Genomic DNA, 20,247 nt, shown 5'->3' with positions numbered 1-20,247 from the left:
TTGTGGAATTTATAACATTGTTTCACAAATTTGGAAGTACTGCACGTTAGTGGAAAACACATGGAATCAAAGGTGGATTGCAAAAGAAGAAAAGCCAAAAAACATACAAAAAGACATCGCAGAAATTAAAACTATATATTGTTTTTAAAGACAAAGAAGTGATGTAGTAAGAGAAAGTAATACAACAAGAGGACATGATTCTTTACCTTTCGAATTACGGCCATAACAGTCTGCCATCACGAAGCAGAATAAGCTTTTTGTAAATATCTACATTATATAACTGTGCTTTAGGGTAAAATAGGGGATTATAATATTTTTCATGTGACCTAGCAAACTTTTAGATAAGATAACAAGGAGGGAGGATATCACATTTGCAGCGAGAGTGCACAGAGAGTAAAACACAAAGTCACTTATCTGGCGTTGTTAGAAATCTTCTCTTTGGAAAATACACCTTTTATCTTTAACCCAGGACAAACCAAATATATTTCCTCCTTCCCCCAGAATAATGAAGTCTGAAAAGGACCTCACTCAGAACTGGAGGGTCAGCACGTGACAAAAACACATTTCAAATCAGCCAGAGTCCCATGCTGTGCAAGTGACTTCTAAATTTAGACAAAACATGGAAACCTCCTGCAGGACAGAGCACACAAGTCACAACCCAAACAACCCAAAACTCATCCCTGCAAGCCAAGGCTAAAATACAGATTCATTTAACGGACTGGAGGCCACATGGGCTTGACTAGTGCTTACTTGAACAGCTTGTGATGTATGAACATGTGTCAGCCACACAAGAGGCTTTACTGTATGTGTAGCCTAATGAGAGCCGCAGCCAGCAGTCAACTGTGTTTCTGTATAAACAGCCAAAGAAGGTGGGGAAGGCCAGAGGTTTGGGGAAGGTCACAACAGAGGTCAGCTTATCTCTGACCTCAGAGCTCTAGATAAGGCACAAACAGTACAGAGAAAAACATCTATATGTGAGATTTAACAACCACAGAATGAGCTGATAAGCCCAGTCCAACCCTTTCTGATAAATTATTTCAAGAAAGTCGTCCTTTTTTCATTATTTTACAGAAAGGCACACAGCTGCAACAGCAGAAAACACATGTAAAACTATAATTTAGGTCACACGACAAAGCCAAATATGTTATATAATTAGTTGTAAAGAGTCCGTCCACTGACCTCAGAGCCACTTAAAATGTTTTCATGCAGTCGCTCCATGCAGATGCTCGGTTTTCAGGAAAAAGTGGCACATACACAACCATAAGGTCCCCGCCCTGACTGCTCTGCCACAACAAGTCAAACGTAATACCAATAGCCACACACTGTTGTTCAAAAAAGCTACAATCAACAACTTTAAACCTGTGAAATTGAAATTATATTGAATTAAAGATCCAGAGAACCTAAGATCCAGTGAAGACAAACTCTAACCTTGAGACCAACAGGACAGTGATTTTAAGGTTCAAGTTTGATTTTATTTTGTCCCGAAAGAGAAAACTGTCTCGGATTAAAGAAGTTGCTGCACAAAAAGCAGTAATTCTGGTAGGTTTCAGCTTCTCCAATGTGAGGATTTGAAGCTTAAATCTATTTAATATAAATTAAGTAACTATGCAACAAAATACCACATGAACAATTATTATTTGGCCTCTAGAGACAGATTTCATAGACTTAAATTATAAATGATAATGAAAAAAATCATCATCATAAGTTGCGCACTTGATCCACATGCACATACAATATGATAAGAATGGCATAGTAGCATGTAGCACGTAGCTGGAAGCATACATCCTATTCTTTCACCACATGAAGCTTTTAAAACAAACAAATCCAGTTAATCTATTAAACAGGCTGCAAAAACCCTCAAGTAAGTCTTGATGTTTATATCTTCTGTCTGTACAACACAAAATGTGAGTGCTAATGCGGAGCCTTCAGAGTTTAATTCTCCAGTGTAGTGTGTGCTTACATGGGCATAGTGCAGCTCTCCTCTACATCTATTAAAAACACTCTCACACACACATAGTGCAGAATCCAGGGAGGCTTTGAAGGCTCATACAGCCTTATATGGAAAACACACACTGCTCAAGGCAAAAGACAAGGTGCCAATGCAGCATGTGCAAACACAAACACTGCATCTCTGAGAGCATCTAACACTATAATGCCCACTGATTCATATCTCTGACAAAGAAATGCCAGCCTGTGTGTGAGCTAAAGTCAATTACGTATTCTTTAAAACATATCCTTCATTACACTGGATTAAAAGAAAATGTGATGAAAGGCGAAGGGGATGTTCACCAACAGATGAGAGGATTAAACAAAGGCTACAGATGTGTCAGTGTCATTCACAGCTGACAGATGTTTTCTATTATATTCGACTGGAAGATCTGAATAGGATCATTAGGTTGCTTTCAACACCCAGAAATATTTGATATGTAAAAGTCGAGACAGTTTTAGTGTCTCACTGTCTAAATTAGTGCAGAAATAATTTGTTGATTAATCACTGAGTGATTGACAAGGAAATGAATCAACACCATTCTTTTGATACTTGATTAATAATAAGTCCACCCTCTCAAATGTCAGTATTTTATATGGCTGTAAACTGGATATTTTTGGGTTTGGACTGTTTTTTGGATAAAACGACTTATCTTGGGATCTGGAAAGTTGAGATGGACATTTTACGAAATGCTGGAGACTTAACAATTAATCCGAAAACCAGTTATATAAGTTAAGAGATAAGAAATAATGTTTAGCTAAGCTAATAATGATGACTAACAGGTTATAGCACTTATGACCCCCCCCATTATCATCATATCACAGCCTGGCTGAGAGAGAGTTTGGACTTTTAGGGAAGGGACAGAGCTACCGCCGTAAAGATGAAACAAGAGCATCATTGTGAAACTGGATGCAGCACAATAATCGTTCTATGTTGCTTGTCTTGTTTCATAATTTTTAGAAGCCAAAATCACAATGGAAAACATCTGATTAATCCCTTGAGCCCTAGTTTATTGTGCAATCTATCCATGACACACTGGGTTTTTATTGGGCAGCTCATACTTAAAAAAAAAAAATACAAAATGTGTTTGGCTTTTAATCAAAAATCCTTGTTCAAATATAGCAGTTTTACAGTATGTACGAAGTCTCATAGTTTTATCTAATTGATTATGGAGGAAACAACTACTGACAAGTTCATTAAAAACTCAATCAAGTTTCTTCCTGACACCTTAGTGGCGGTGACATGACCCGTCTGTCTTCATATCGGTCAACCTGAGAGGCCCAGACACTGACTCATCAGGATTAAAGAAAGACACACTGGGACAAATCTGCTCAGCCACACTCACAAAGACACCTGAGTTAATCTGAGGACAAACGATTACTTAGTTTATTTCTAAAACTTCTGATTAACTGTGTATTGTGACGTTAACTTTGACCTGAGAGTTTTTTTTCCCCCCGGCATTCAGTCTCCAGTTTAAGCACCTGCTGGGTCACATGAGTCAAAGCTTATTACCAGGAAGTGACAGGTAAGGAGATTATCTGTCATCTTACCATCTACAGAAAGACAGACAGACAAGAGGTGTAAAAAAGAAAGAAGAAAATAAAAGCAAAATAAAACAAAAGTAAAACAGAATAAATGATGCTCCCTCAGGGGAATCCTTCCTCTCCTAACTGTGCAGTGTGATTTTGTTTGTGTGTGATCATTAATGTGTGCACAGAGGGGTCAATAACTAAACCTGTCGACCTATAGATGAACCTGTAGATTAAGGGACTTCCAACCTACTTCCCTTACATCTCTGCTTGACTGGTAAAACCTGTGCTGCGTTGTTGTTCTTATTCATCCATCTATTCCTTTATGGTATTTAGTGGGTCTTTCTAGCCCTCTTGAGAGGAATACTTCTGAATTTATGTGTTTGTTGTCTTTTAGTATTAGAGGGTAATGCTGATGTTTTTAAACCTGGGACTATCTTTTCATATTTTGTGGTCTACATGTACATGAACTCACACAGGAACAACATACAAGCATCAGTAAAGTGAGAGATCTACGAGCAACAATAGATACTAATAAGAGCTATTAGCGCACACGGCATCAATGGGACAAATACTAAGGTGAATTAATAACAATTAATAAATGGTGCAATCAACAAGGGAATTGTAAGGAGATAGAAGAGGAAGAGCACAGGAAGTGCATGTTAGAGGTTAGGGGTTAGAGATGTTATAAGAGGAAATGTTCTCGGAAGAGATGAGTCTTCGAGAGCAGGGAGCTAAATGACCAAAAGGTCCTAAAGGTTTTGAAGTTGGTCCAGTGGATTGCCTCAATCTGCAGCCGCAAAACAGGCTGCGATAATTCTCGGGGGCAACTGCACCAGTCATAAATACGTCCACAAAAATGCTTGTTTTTGCTACCGACAGTCTCAGATTGTTATTGTAAGTGTCTGCAACATTATGGAAAGGATCCCTACAGAGACGGGCCTTTATGTTAAAGAGTAAGATCCAGAAACAGTGAGTGTCTGATGACAAATACCAGCATATACACCAGGAAAAATGTCAGTAAGGTATGAAGGTATGAAAAAATAAAGCCCGCCCAAGCCTTGAGAGGGTTAAGAGGAACTGGGAGGGTGAGAGCAACCAAATCCAAACAAACAAGAGAAGCAGAGCACAGTGGAGCTACAACACAATGAGGTCATGGTCCTATTTAAGAGCACAGCGAATCCTCCAACTGGAGCTGGAATATTAACATTGGACAGAGTGGAGAAAGGAGGACAGAAGCAAAAGATAAACACAGAAGCTGGGTTTCAATAAAGCCTAATATTCCATGAGAGATAATAATCACATAAGAATGAGAAAGCCTCTTGTAACAGTAGTCAAAATCATTCCACTGAGTGTTATTCTTGAGCTTTGTTCACATGCGTCAATACATGTCAATGCACATTTGACCACACAGCTCATTCATGTCAGACGTTCTTCAAAGAAATTGATTTGCCGTACAGTTATCTTAATTAATGGCCAGATCTTGACACACTGATGCTGAAGCCTGTCATTTACACTTCTGTTCTAGGTAGAAAAAACACAATATACTTTTGTCAATTATATTAAAAGGTCAAATAATGAACAAAGTTCTGCCTATGTTTCAGTTTGAGTAACTTTAAGAGAAGGGAGTTGTGTATATCATAGAGCAACATCATCTGCATATAGTCGATTCACAGCTCACTAGATTTATTTCACAATCAGGACACATTAAGACAGAACCACTGCACTAATCACTTAACTAAATGTAGTGGTTCAAAATGTTTGTATGCGAAGCCTACTGTACATCTAACAACACAAGGGAACTGACAACATAGGAAAGTAGAGTGGAGGTGGTGGGGAAAATCCTGGAACATGTCGTCTTTCTTATCAATTCTCTTATTAAATGTGTAGCTTTTGCTGTCTGATGTAGCGGCTCTACTCATTTTACACAAGCCTTAAAAATAAGTTTCATAATTCAAATGCAATATAATTTAGCAGAGGACCTCTTTATTTCAGGCGAGGCGTAATGTGATCTACTTTCACTGTAAAGCTAACTATATCAACTCCCACCTACCCAGAACTCAGTCATATAGCTGGTGACAAAATGTTTATATAACCAACAGAAATGGTGATAGTTAGACAGAAGTTATAAAACTGAATCTTCTTTTAATTTCTGAAAGACAGAGAGAAGAGTAAGAACTTGATTCAGTAAAAGCCCAACTTGAAAGTCCACCATGGAAAACCGTTGTAATTAAAATGTATGTTAGTGATTTGATCAGTCCAGACAGGATGTGTAAAACCCGCTGGATAGCATTAATCTGCAGTGTGCCGCTGGATTATAAAGCATTTAACAGTAACAGATACTGACACGTAACGTCTTTGAAAAGCCACAGTAGTAAGATGTTTTATGCTGTGTATCATAATGTGCAGGTACATATTACTGCCATATTACTGGCTCCATCGCAGGTAATGATGGTGCAAAAATTACTACTTTTAGAAGGGAAGTCTGACGCCTTGAATGCTCATGAGAAAGAAATATAAAAGGCACTTATTTTGGTTCCGTTTGTCATAACTTAATCCTGTAATGACAGCAGATGTGTTCCTCTTATAGCCCAAATCTAGAATAGGACTCCTAAAAATACTGACAGTACTAAACATTTTATTCAATATTTAAAGAATAATCAAATTTCATATCTCTAATCTACACCTGTCACATAAAGCAGAAGGGCTTTAAAAAGCAGAAAAGACTCAGCAGGCTTTGACACCAGAGAACACTGCAAAAAGCAGAAGAGAAAGACAAAAAAGTGACGAGAGCTAAAGCAAAAACTGAGAAAGAATACGACAGAGGAAGGGAATCATATCAAGTTTATCTTAATCTCCACGTCAGCGTTTCCCTGTTCCCTCACTGCTGTTTCAGAATAACTGTCAAGAAATGGTATTTTCTTTCCTCAACCTTTTATCACACACACACCTGCAGCATGCCTGCCTTTGTTTAACGCTGTCACGCTCGTCTGCATTCCCGCTGTCTATAAACAGATGACATCATGTAAGTGTGTGTGTGTGTGTGCGCGCGCAGACAAAACATGCTTAGCTCGGCTAAATAGACCCTGAAGCACTGGACTGTGTGTTTGTGTGTTATGGGTGCTACAGGCAGACTAAACACAGTAAAACTGAATATAACCTACATTTTAAAGTACAAGACAGACATTTAATTTTGGTCCCTGTGTTTATTTCCTCATGTGACAGTCTTCCTGTGTTATGTAGATATGTACGTTTGAAATGAACAGACCAAAGGTCATTTAATTTAGCAAAACATTAACACAGGTTATATTATACTGGTCACCTGCCAGTATGACACATCCCTCGGATTTTTAAATCCTCCTATTTACTATTTTGACAAAATCTTCGGTAACACATTTTTTCCTGATATTTTCCTAAAAAGGTCTTTAAGGTTACCTTGAATTAATTTGGTACTAATTAAAAAGAAAATAGAGAGCTACTTTGATTATTGATTTTTCTGACAATTATTTATAAAACATAATTGTGAAATATAATGAGTTTACAAAGCCCAATGGGAGATCCTCTAATGTCTTGCTTTGTACTTTAACAGTCCGTTTGACTTTAAAAATATTGATTATCATGAATATCCAACGAAGGTTAAAATCAAGGGCAACTGGACTTGGTTGAAGATAGTGGAAGACGTTTCGTCCCTCATCCAAAAGGACTTCTTCAGTTCTGACTGACTTGCAGGGAAACTCAGCTATTTAACCTCAATGAATGAGGATGGATGAGGGACGAAACGTCTTCCAGTATCTTCAACCAAGTCCAGTTGCCCTTGATTTTAACCTTCGTTGGATAACTATGACCTGGATGACTGAGAATCTTCATAGACATTATCATGAATAGTTTCCGATTCATTTCCTGTCAATCGACCAATCGTTTCTGGTCTATACTAATCTTTTTTAATTGGAAACTTTGTTTTTCTATATATGCTGAACTGTACACTTGCCTGTTGACAAATCGCACATTTCTGCATTTAAAAGATTGTCTAGGTTCCTCTAGTTTAGCATTATTTGTCTCTATTTTACTTCTAGATTTCTTTTCTAGAAAACTTCCTTGTAAATTACTCTTTTGGAAGCCAGTTTATATTCCTATAGAGCCTGTCTGCCAGATCTTTCATAAAATCTCTGGTGTCATTTTTAATCCATATTGCATCAACTTTCTCAGATTTTTCTTGCGTCAGTTTTCCTTCCCTCCTCACCCCCACCCCCTCTGTTACTTCCTGAGTCCATGGGGGGAAGTCGAGACCAGCCACACCTTTCCTCCCAGCATTCCTGCACTAATGGGTACACATACATGCACGTACAATGCCACATAAATGTGCTGTACAAGTGGGAGTGCTCACACCTTTCCTCTGTAACACTCAGCTAATGGATATAAACAGTGGCTCTTCTTCTTAAGTGGAGTTAGTGTACACTCACATAGTAGATACAGTGCAGCTTTGTTAAAGCCTTTTATAGATATATCCACCTCTGCACTGCCAACTACCATATAAGTTATTCAGTTACCAAGTTTATTTTCTATAACTTCATTTCTATAGGCATACCTGTGTTTCTGGCTTGAGGGTGTTTCTGTCTTGTTATTTAGTAGAAACACCAGTTAGAACACCAAAACTAGCCAATTAATCTTTGTAAAATAAAATACAGTAATACTTATAGAATCTCCCCATTACTAATGAATACATGATTAAACTACTGATACAGAAATATTGACATAACGTTTGTTTACACTTTTATGCTTTGTGATGGAAACTCTTGTGAGTTTATTGATGAAGACGGTTTGAGGAATATCTTGTGTCTATGTCAATAATTGAGACAACTATTTTTGAAATTGGTTCAGTATGGAGTGAGAAAGCTGCAGGGCTGCAAAGTAATCCTTGCGGGCAACTGCGCCCAGTCAAAGTACATCCACTAAAGAGCTTGTTTTTGCCACCGACAAGCTCAGATTGTTATTACAAGTGTCTGACAACATTATGGAAAGCGTCCCTACAGAGATTTAGATTTAGACCTTTTTTTAAGAGTAAGATCATTTTTGTTAAAACAGAAGCAGTCGCTATATCGCTCGCGTCAAAGCCACAAATTTTACCTCCCTGGTCTACCGCTGCCTCGATCTGTTAGTTTGTGTTATTGTGTGACTTTGGTGTTTTAAAATGGTTAAAAATGTAATTAATAAACATACAAAAACAATAAAACCTCACACAATAACACAAACAATCTAACCGACAAAGGCAGCAGTAGACCAGCAACTACCATGTTCTGCAAGGTAAAATTGCTGTTTATCAATGAAATCTGGTGGCTTTGTAAAGAACCAACATAGTGACGGGATTGCTATGAAGTCCTGTTTCGCTGCTTCCAACTGCAGCGTTCTCACTCAAGCAGCAAGATTTATTGAAGCCTAGCCGGGAAGAAAATGGCAACAGCAGTACAGAGTGACAGTACAGAGTGTAGTACCAAACAAAATGTGAAGGATATATCCTAGCAGGTAGTTTTTATACTCACTATGTGTCCAGATATAGTTATTTTTCACCTATCTATACGGGATATTGGTTCAAAACAGGGCACTATGCTTACCTACGTAAACCTAAGTCCTGTTGAGTGTCATGCAACACTTTCTAAAGACAGCTAGCCAGTCTGTCTGTAATGAAACAAAATAAAGATAATCTTGACCTTGGGTTAACTAAAAGATGGGTCACAGAGTTCACTCTTATCAAGGCAGCTGTGTCAGAAAGTCAACCCAACAGGGAGAGAGTAGAGACAGAGGTACAGGCTGTCACCTTTGACTTTCTTGAGCTCAGCAACCTGGGGAAATCCTGTGTGATATTCATTGTTCCACATGCATTTGTCACAGTGTTTTTTTGATCACATTTTATGTAGAGGTCTTCCAATAATGTTTGGGGAAATCCAAAACAAAGCTATTGTAATATGTACCCAAACCCAATGTGCATAAAAACAAGACACCCAATTTTATATGGGACACTGACGAAGATAATTACATGCAATTTTAATGTTAGTAAAGCGACCAAGAAATTGGTCAGCTATTTCCTTAGAAGAGAAGAAGAAAAAAAATTAAGGTGTTGTCTTTGCAAACAGAGAAGTGAAACCCGCAGATTAGACTGACTGAACCGCATGCAGACAAGAGGCCGGGCTCAACACAATGATGGGAACCAAAGTGGACTATCTGTATGTTTCTAGAGTGGTTCAGTAAGTTGAACATGGACACATTGACGGCAGAGTACAGGACACACAGTTATGGTTCAACTCTCTGCGAGGAGACCACAAGGACTCTGTTTGGACGGACCACCCAGAGATGGATCTCGCTCCATCAAGACCTTTACCAGCTGCAACAAAGAGGAGGCGAAAGAAGAAGGATGTTGCGGAGAAGCAGGGTGAAAAAGGAGGAAGACAAGCAAAGAAAAAAGAGGAGGTTTGGGAGCAGGATTAGAAGAAAGGGGAAGAGAAAAACAAGAGAAGAGGATAGGGAGGAAAATGTGAAGATGAATGAGGAAGGAAGAGAAAAACAATAAGGAGGAGGAGAAGGATGTGGAAAGGGAGAAGAAGAAATGTGAAATAGGAGAGACAAACAAACATTATAACATCATGTTTAATAGAAACCGAGTGTCCCTAGTTGCCTCTTTTCAAACTCAGATACCATGCTTGGTTGGTTTGGAGATAAATATAATATTAAAAACACATTGCTGTACGACCACACTGGAGCCGTTGTCTAAACTGCCTGCTGAGAAATGTTCTCATTAGATTGACTTTCATTAGAACAGCTACATACTGGGGAAGCTTAGTGGTATCTGAAGTCAAAAGATTGCTAAATCCAAACAGTAAAAAGTGAATAAAAGGAGTCTTTGCACAAATTTATTAAACACAAGAAGCATTGAGCAACAGGCCAAAAGAGGTGTGTGCTTTATTTTTGTGCAAGTACATATATGTGTATGTGTGTGTTGGGGAGGGGGGGGGGGGGGGGGTAGTGAGTAAGCATGTGTGGGTGGAGATTGTGAAACTTTGCGGTCCTGACCTTGGAGGAAGACAACGATCGCAGTGCATGTATGTAGGGCTTCAACTAATGGTTGTTTTTATTGGCAAATAGCCTGTTGATAATTTTGTTTATTATCATTGTTGAGTTTATAACATGTCAGAAAATAATGAAAAATGTCTTTAAATTGCTTGTTTTTCCCCAAACCAAAAGGATATTTAATTTACAACTAAATAAAAGAGAAGAAATTGAAAAATCGTTTGAACTTTTTGATAGATTGATGGCTTTAGACGAGTAGGTGATCATCAAAATCAAATTTCTTACAGCCAAAGACATTTAAATTTCTAGTTGATATTTAGTTGAACACACAGACGACAAAATTAAGCAAATACTCACAGCGAGACACAAGAACCACTACGCTAAAAAAGCTCCATTGTTGATTAGTTTCCGCCAGTTGATTAAATGAGTAACAGCACCAAATTATTATCATATTCTACCTGTGACAATGAATCCTGACATGCCCCTTTCATGTCAAATACAAAGAAACGGAATCACCATCTTTTCACCCAAACATTAAAATCCTTAAACTTATGTTTAAGGTGGAAAAAATTCATAAATAGTGTTATATCGCCGTCCATAAATTGATTAAAGGGTGTTACAGCACAAGATAACAAAGGCCTAAAATCAGTCCTCAAACTTATTCAGATTTGTTTCAGGGCTTAAATACACATAATGTACAGATAGTTGTTGTAGACGTCACACATAAATGCACACACATTTCTGTGCAGACAGCTCAAGACTTAAAAACTCACTGACACTAAAATTACTTCATAATTCTTTACTTCATGTTACAAAACTACATCACTACAGGCAAACCTAAACCAATTTTCAAAATTCAGCAACTTTCACATCTGAAAGAGCCTCATTAGAGTCGTTTAATGAGGTGGTTGAACTTTTAGGAAGCCACAAAAAAAACTGCATGTAATGTTAGGAAATCCAGCCAAACCAAACAAACAAAACACTCGTAATGAATGATAATAAAGGCAAGGTTCACTGCAGACAATTCCCCCTAACACCCTCCATGAGTCAGATATGAAGCGACAGAGCAACCAGTCACCATCAGTCATAACTTTTTTATTAAAATCACCCCCACTCAGTCTGACACTCCTCCTACATGACTACCATGTAGAGCCTCTGTAGGTTGCTCAAACGCACAACATTAATGCATGTGTTTATCACACTTTTTCAACTCTCTGCAATATGAGGACATACGAGCAATGATCCCATTATATACATATCACATATTAAAACCCCTTTATACGCCCACGGTCGCTTTCTTTTCCTGCTGGAGAGGATAACATAATAATTTCTCTGAGAAAAGGCAAAGGACTGCTGTTTCAATTAATAAAACAGACTGGGACCAGGAATAATTGATAGTATAATAACGTCACTGTACACTGCTAAGTTACTCAACTGGGCAAGCATTTGATGGCTCCAGCTTTTCCTGTTTTTCTTCATTTTACATTATAGGCTGGTAAATTGAACATCTTCAGCTTTTGGACTGTTGGTCGGACAAAACAAGACGATAAGCAAATGTTGATTTTTAACAGTTTTCTGATGTTTTATGGACCTGATACATCAATTAACAGAGAAAATAATAATTATCTGCAGTCCTACATGTTAGCATGCACTGCACATGTAAACATGCTAATCAAATACATTATTCTGACATGCCATCTGTGTTAAGTAAGTAAAGTATTTGTACAACGCTTTTCACAGACATAATAAATACACAATATGTAGTCCCTCCAGGATTTTGCGATGTGACAATTGCAACTGATAACACAAATTCAACAAATCCCCGAAAATTCAGCGCGACATGCAATTTTGACCAATCACCGCAACTTTTCTGCAAATTTGACCAATCATTGTCGTTCTCGAGCAAGTTGACAAACACTTTGCCACCGCATAACATATGCGGAGAATGGCAGAAAAGCATGGAGGATGTGAGATGAGAAAAATCACAGAGTCACAGGCTGTTGCATTGTGGTCAACTGCAAGCACTGAAAGAATCAAAGTAAGCTGATTTAAATATGCAGGGTTAGTGTTAGGCCTGCAAAATCCTGGAGGGACTGTTGAGAATTATAGTTGAATCTTTAAAGTAAAAAAAAAAATCTACTTTTGCAGATTTCATTATTTCCACAATTTCCTCGCAAAAAAACGCCCCAAACCATTTCAACTTTCGTCGCAATATTTCACTAAACAGGCCCGCGAAATCCTGGAGGTACTGAATATGTAGTAAAATCCACATTGTGTTTGTAAAAAAATGCACAATAAATAGAAAGTATGTAATAAAAAAACATGAATAAATACATAAGATGCAGACCTGGTGCATACAGGTCTAAACAGGTATGTCTTTAGCTGCCTTTTGAAGGAATCCACAGAATTAGCAGAGCGTAAGGATGCGGGCAGAGCATTCCAGGGTTTGGGTACTACGGCCTCAAAGGCTCGATCACCACAGGTCTTATGGTGAGTTTCGTGGGAAAGACAGCAGGTTTTGCTTTAGACCACAAAAGAGCATGCTGATGAGTAAAGGCATAGTAGTTCAGCCACATATGCAAGATGCCTGACAGTGCAGTGCTCTGCAAGTAATAGTGAGAATCTTGAACTGGATCTTATATGCGACATCGAGCCAGTGAAGGGATCTCAGAATAGGGGTAATGTGAGACCGTCTGTTTGTCCTAATGAGTAGCCTTCAGGCAGCATTCTGGGTTAACTGCAGACGATCAAGGGCAGACATGCTAAGTGATGAGAATAGTGTGTAACAGTAGTCTATGACAGGTGAAATAAATCCATGTACAAGCATACAGCTGTTAAAAGTACAGATCTCAGTTCACTGATTTTTCATCAGGATTTGGTTTGCTGCCCAACATGGGTGTCAAATGATGCAGATTTATCAATTTATTATTACCCCAAGGTTTCGCAAGATGGAGTGAGAAGCAGAGGACAGAGGCCAAATATCTAGCATAATCACAGGGGCAACAACCAGAACCTCGGTCTTATCAGCAGTGAGGTGTAAATGTTCTGCTGTCTAGTCCCTAATACTGTTTAGACAGTCCAGGAACCTAGATAATACAGAAGCCTCACTGGGTTTGGATGAAAAATAGAGGTGGATGTCATCCGCAAACAAATCATATTAAATCTGTCTATGATCTTTCCAAAGGTCAGCAAATATAACGACAATAAGAGGGGACCCAGGACTGAGCCCTGGGGGACACCACAACACGTGGAGAGGAATCAGACACAAAATTTCCAGACACGGTGAAAATGCTGTCAGATTGAGATTGGATGACAGGTCGCCAGTCCATCGCAGGGCACCTATAGGTATTTTTCTAAAATAATTCCGGTTTAGTCTTTTTTTATGGAAAAAGAAAGAAAAAAACTAAATAAACAGCTTTCTTTTAATAATCCTATTGCTTAATCTTATATTTTACACCAGATGTTAAGGAGTGATCACAAGTAATGTGAAAAGGTAAAAAGGAGTCTACTTAAATTACATAATGTGGTATCACAGTAGTACTAGTCACTGCTTTGACACAATGAACCACAATGAGGGATGTGAAAGGCAGGTGTGTCAGCATGGGGCCCGATAATGGAAACAAGGGAAACAATACCTCTCAGATGTGTGTGTGTGTGATGACTATAATGTATCTCTAGCGAGACAAGCCCCTTCACCTCTGCAACAGTGGAAAATCCCTTTAAAGAGACCAAACACTCCCCCATACACACACATTCCCACATCAAGCAAGCCAAAACACAGAGTGAGTGATTTTTAACCACTGTGAGGCAATTCCTAATGCTGAGAGCCACCACACACATCGACATAATGATCAGACAGCACATTCTGAACCCACAGACCTTCAAGGTTTTTAGTTGGAACTGGTGTGTGAACCGTAAGTTCAGCGTTGGATTGTTGCACCATTTTAAGTGTCACATGAAACAACTAATGACACACAGCATGATGGTTTATTTGGCACGCAAGCCTGTGAGTCTCTATACCATCATTAAGTGTAAACCTAACATTACACATGTTATGTGGTAATGAGTTTGGTGTATAGAATGCTGCTCTTACAGACCAATAACACTATTTCATGTTATCTTTGAATACATTACACACACAGCAGAGCTCCTCCATTGCCTTAAAATAACTACAGTGTTGATAAATTCATAGGTATCTCCATTAAAAGAGTTGAAGTGGTAAGTTTAAAGCTTTGCATATGAATTTTTTATTAGAGCTATTTGATTTTAACTGAGTTTTAGAGAAAGACATCCAGATTTAAGATCCAAATTTTGTTAAAATATTATGGCCGCACGATATTGGGAAAACAAATGATACTGCGGTTATTTTGACAGATATTACACTATCTCTAATATCATTCACGATTAGAGGTTGTGACCATTTTTGCATCCCAAGTTTGGCCCCTTCAACTCCCTACATGCGGTCACACTAAAAATGGCCCTCCTTAAGATGAAAATGTTCAGACGAGGTGGTCTTCAACACAACGCACTTTCTGTAAACGTTCTTTCTCATTTATCATCATTTGACTCTCACTTTCTCCATGGCACATCAAAGAGAGCGCCGAACCGCCTCAAAGAGCGCTGTGGTTTGGTGATAATGGTGGCCCGGAGATCACAGCCTGTCTAAACTGCTCCCAGATGAGCTTCTTACTGAAGAGCGGTATGTAAGAGAATAGCTTACAGAGCATGGTGGCAACAGGAACCAACACATGCTTCATTACTGATCACATAAACACAGAAGGCAGGGCAGAAATTCCTACTCCATTTTCTACAAGCAAACATAAATAATTACACATTTTAAGCAGCAAAACCAATTTTAACTTCTAAACTTATAATAATTAGCAGTACCATCATAGTTCTGCTTTTGGAGGGCTGTGAAAATGTCCTGGCATTTTCAAATAAAACATCCGGTAGAGCAAAATAAAGAGCAAAAGAAAAGGAGATCACCGTATATTTCTGATGGCCCCCTGCAATAAATCTCTAATTTTAAGAATAAGGAACAAAAGTAAAGTTCTGCTCTCACAAGGTAGGTTACACCTTCCATCTGGTGCCTTTTGACCTTGTAATTTGATGCTACAGGTGGTCAGTTTCTCCACAGACACGTATAGTGAAGTGGGGGGCAGGAGAAGGGAAAGAAGGGGACGGCGGGTTAGAAACCACTTGACCACCTGTTCAGAGAGTTTGGATGAGAGTCGTACAGTAGAGAGTCTGTTTAACAGCAGCTGTTAGCGTGATTCATCACTGTCAACAAGCTTCATTAGCCGTGACCAAGCACACAAGCAGGACTGGATCAAATATATACAAGTATTGCAGTGCCAAAACTAGTGGTTATTTTCGTTGTCCATTAATCTGTCCGACTATCGTTTAGTTGAGAAGCTTGAAGAAGTGACTGTTGAGTATTTATTATGCTTGATAAATAATTTATATTCTCTTTTATTTGACCAATTACTTGTTTCAGCTAATTGTTCATCACTGAATTAACATCATCTTGAGGTCAAAAATGTGAAAACAGTAGTTGTCAAATTAACCATTTAGCTTCTGTTTTGGAGCTTTTTCTGAGCACTTAAAGATCCCCTTGTCTATACTGACTTAAAGTTGATATTGAAGATTGTCCCAGGAAGGTCCCATTTTTTACTTGAGCATCTATACTTGCATGGCAACTGGGAAACTCCATCTAGCGAGGAAGATCAAGCGATATGATCGAAAGCTCTTGAACGGTTATTAAAGTGAGGTTTTTTGAGAGATTGCTCTGCCAACTTTTAGTCAATATTTTGGGGCAGGAATCCCGATGTTATTCTCATTACAAATAAAAAGAAAAGGAATAATTAATTTTTATAAGTTTTTTGTAGGGCTGGGCACATTAACAAGTTATTATCGTGTTAACGCATTAATTAATAAACGCTGACAATTATTTTATCGCACGTTAACGCAGTTTTAATTTTATTATTATTAGTTTGAAAGTCTGTTGCTCACTGGCTCCGAATACACACACAGTCAAACCATGGGTCACAGGAGGGGTGGGATGTTAATCAGCCTGCAAATCACCCACCCAAACTAGCAGTGGAGGGAGGCTTTGGCAGACTACGCTGTCATCTTTTATCTATATTTTTCTATTAAAAGGTAATGCCCTGGCAGTGGCAAATAGCTTTGGTTTAATATTTGATTACATTAATTTTTAAGTTTTCATTTACAACAAATATTTTATTGCTACTGTGTAAAGGGAATACTGCTGGTAAAAAGCACCTTATTGTGTTTGCAAACCGCATGTTATTACACTTGTGTGTATAGCAGTACATTTAAATTTTGCAATACAGTACTTTAGAATTCATTTTTCAATTTTACGCGTAATAATGAGATTAAAAATTTTTAATTTCATTGTTGCCCAGCACTAGTTTTTAGTAATTTTTCATTAATATATAATCCTCAGGGTTGAAATGGCTTTGAAAGAGTGTTTGGAATAACTAAAAACAAAAGAAGGGGAATAACAGGAGGAATTAGACGAAAATATTCCTATATGCAAGCAAATGTTGACAAAAATCAGTAAAACCGGTAAAAACATTGATCAATTCTACATTAAATTCACATAACGTCAGTGGTTGAAGACATAGATTGGATGATACTTTTATTGCAAAGCCATTATAGGCCAATATACTGTATCTTGATTACATTGTTACAGATATCCACACTTTCTATCTTTCACTTTTCACTCTCACACACACACACACAGACCTCCTGACAAACACCTCATATTCTCCATGACGCAGGTGGTTCCTCTCAAAGGCAGATTTATCTTATTATACAACACAGTCCACGGCTGTGTTGAGAGGAGGTGTGTGTGTGTGTGTGTGTTTCCAGACATAAAAGCACTCTGGATCTGTTTGAAGCGATAGTGAGGGCTGCATAGTTAAGAACAATTCCACTTGTGTTTCCTTTGGAAAAGCAGAGGAGACGGTGAAAGGCAAAAAGAGTCTCATAAAAAGCTTTATGTAACCTGCAGACAGTCAACAGAGACTGTACTTCAAAACACATAACTGCAATAGGTCTCTTAACACACACATACCGAAACATGGACACACACACAACCCAGTTGGCTCATACATTATGACTGATATAAGGGCATTAAGTAAACTTAATATTTTTGTTCGGCATCAATTCTTTACTTTTGAGTTGATCGTATTAACTTGAAGCTGTGGATAGATTCAATTTGATAGCTACTTTAAAGTATGAAGGGTGTAGGCTTGGAAATTCCATGTCTGTCAGTGTGTATAAAAACTTATGGGCAACAATTACACATCAAGGGACACAAGAACTTAAAGTGAAACTCAGACTAATTCTGGTGCGTTGAGAACAGACTGTATATAAGAAATGGACGTGGTCATCGTGACGTCACCCGTTGGTTTGTGGACTGCCGTTTTGAAGCCTCGACTTTGGGCGATATAGCGCCGCCATGTCGAGTTTTTGCAACCAGGAAGTGCCCGGAAGTAACGATACGGCAGAACGGCCATGTGTGTGGCGGAGCTAGCGAGCGTGCTCAGCTAGGTGCAACTGTAACTCACGTTAACTGTCATTTAAACAGGGCAGACAGCTTCGTCTAGCACACAACAGTCTTAAAACTAAATGTACTCACCAGAGAAAGTGAACAGCCAACTCCTAATTAGCTTTTTCAATGGCGCTGGTTAAATTTACACAGTGCCGAGGGTACGCGTCACTCTAGCCTGATTGTCAGGTCGCCATGGTAACGACTTGTCAATCATAGATAATCCCGCCCTGAAACATACTCTGCTTTGTGGTCTATTTTAAAATAAATGGGACCATAATTTACTAAATGAACATCATTTTGTGTTGAAGAAGACTTGAAACTAGCGACTAAGTCCATAATCTCATCAGGAAAGTGTTTACTGAGGTAATTATTCAGCTGAGAAGTTTTTTCCCCCATTATTTCTAATGGAGCCGGACTTCTTTTTGCAACCAGAAGAGTCGCCCCCTGCTGGATTTTCAATAGAATGCAGTTTTCAGGGACTTCCACATCGGCTTCATATTGTAGACGGAAGTTTGTTGACATCGCTGTTGTCAACTAATATCCTCCAACATTGTAATAATGACTATGCTAACAGGATAATGTTAAGCAGTTATAATGGTTACCATGTTCCTAATCTTAGTACAGTTTGTTTACTTATTAACAATTGCTAATTAGCACTACAAAATAAAACAACACAACAAAAAGTATACCTGAGGCTGATGGGAATGTCACTAGTTTTACAGATATTTGGTCAAAAGTCAAAGTATTGAACAAATCAAAACTTTGACCTGATGATGGCGATAAAAAGGAAATGGGAATAGCTCATCTTACAGTTGATCCTGAGGGGAACATCTGTCTGTTTTGACTAAAATAGACTTTTTTTTTTACAAAGTGGCTGACTGATCCACCGGCAGAAGGCAGACATTGCCATACCTACTCAACCCGCTAGCACAAAACATTTTCTCCACATTTTGATTAAAGTAATCTGGTATTTGTCTCAAATAGAGGTTCATATCCGCTATGCAGGCTGTCTCTGTATAATTAATTCCTGTTAGAGTGTAAAACTCCTGAAGCTGCGTTTAGACCATTAAGGGAAACATTTTTAAAATGAAAGTTGGGCTCTGCAAGTTGAGGCAAAGTTCACATTATAGACTACTGTTTCAGAGTAAAGATTTTCCATACTACACTACAAGCTTTTTAATAAGAAGAATAACAATGGAAACACATTGCCTTAATGTGTTCTTATTGGGGAAAAAAATGGTTCATATCAAAAGGTGGCTGAAGCTGACAAGTTATTGACAAGTTTAAACAAAAAGGCGTAAATCCAAATGCATATTTTTTTTAGTCGAGTACCAACTTTCAGCAACAGGTTAATCATGGACATCACATGCAAACATAAAAGAGACAGATCCCTCTAACACTAACTCCTGTGTTTATGGTTGGCATGGCAGTGTTGTGAGTCTAAACACTGTAAAGGTTGACTGAAAGAACTTTATAACAGCTATAATTCACATAAGACAGTCACTCGCATGATCCTTGATCTGCCAGACGACCAACCACCTGTGGCCTCTGCTGTGGCAACTGAAGGAGCTATAACCGCAGACTAAAGATGAACTCTTGTGAAATCCTCTTTTGTTCTCATTGTGGTCAGTAAACAGATGGGCAGGGTGAGCCTGCTGCACCATATAACTGTATCCCCCAACATTAAGTATTGTTTAATGGAAATGAGGATAAATCTGAGACTTATTATGTAGCATTTAAGAGAGGGACAATGCTTAAAGGGTCATTAGTTTAGTCTGCATCAGTGGATGTGGCATAATAGTCTTTAGTAAGGTTCAGAGATGGCCAAGGACAGCTCAGCTCAAACTTATACAATATCAGACAGGAATGCCTCTAAACTGCTGATTAGGGCTGCAACTAACGATTATCTTTGTTATTCCATGAATGTGTCGATTACTTTGTCAATAAATCGATTAGTTATTGGTCTATAAAATGTCAGAAAATAGTGGAAAATGTCTATGAGTGTTTCCCAAAGCCCAAGATGACGTCCTCAAATGTCTTGTTTTTGTCCACAACCCAGAGATATTCACTTTACTGTCATAGAGGAGCAAAGA

The 20,247-nt window shown here is 38.4% G+C and overlaps 1 protein-coding gene across 1 annotated transcript in view; it reads right to left on the bottom strand.

Moving 5' to 3' along the window:
• Nucleotides 1–20,247, bottom strand: part of rassf3 (Ras association domain family member 3) — an 82,767-nt gene that overhangs the window by 12,717 nt on the left and 49,803 nt on the right. The window lies entirely within an intron of this gene.

The sequence above is a fragment of the Micropterus salmoides genome, unplaced genomic scaffold (genome assembly GCF_014851395.1).
Source record: "Micropterus salmoides isolate LMB-PRFRI ecotype aquatic unplaced genomic scaffold, ASM1485139v1 Ms_hic_scaffold_23, whole genome shotgun sequence".
Taxonomy (NCBI): Eukaryota; Metazoa; Chordata; class Actinopteri; order Centrarchiformes; family Centrarchidae; genus Micropterus; species Micropterus salmoides.
Note: the sequence above shows the minus strand (reverse complement) of the source record. Positions and strands in the feature narration are given on the sequence as shown.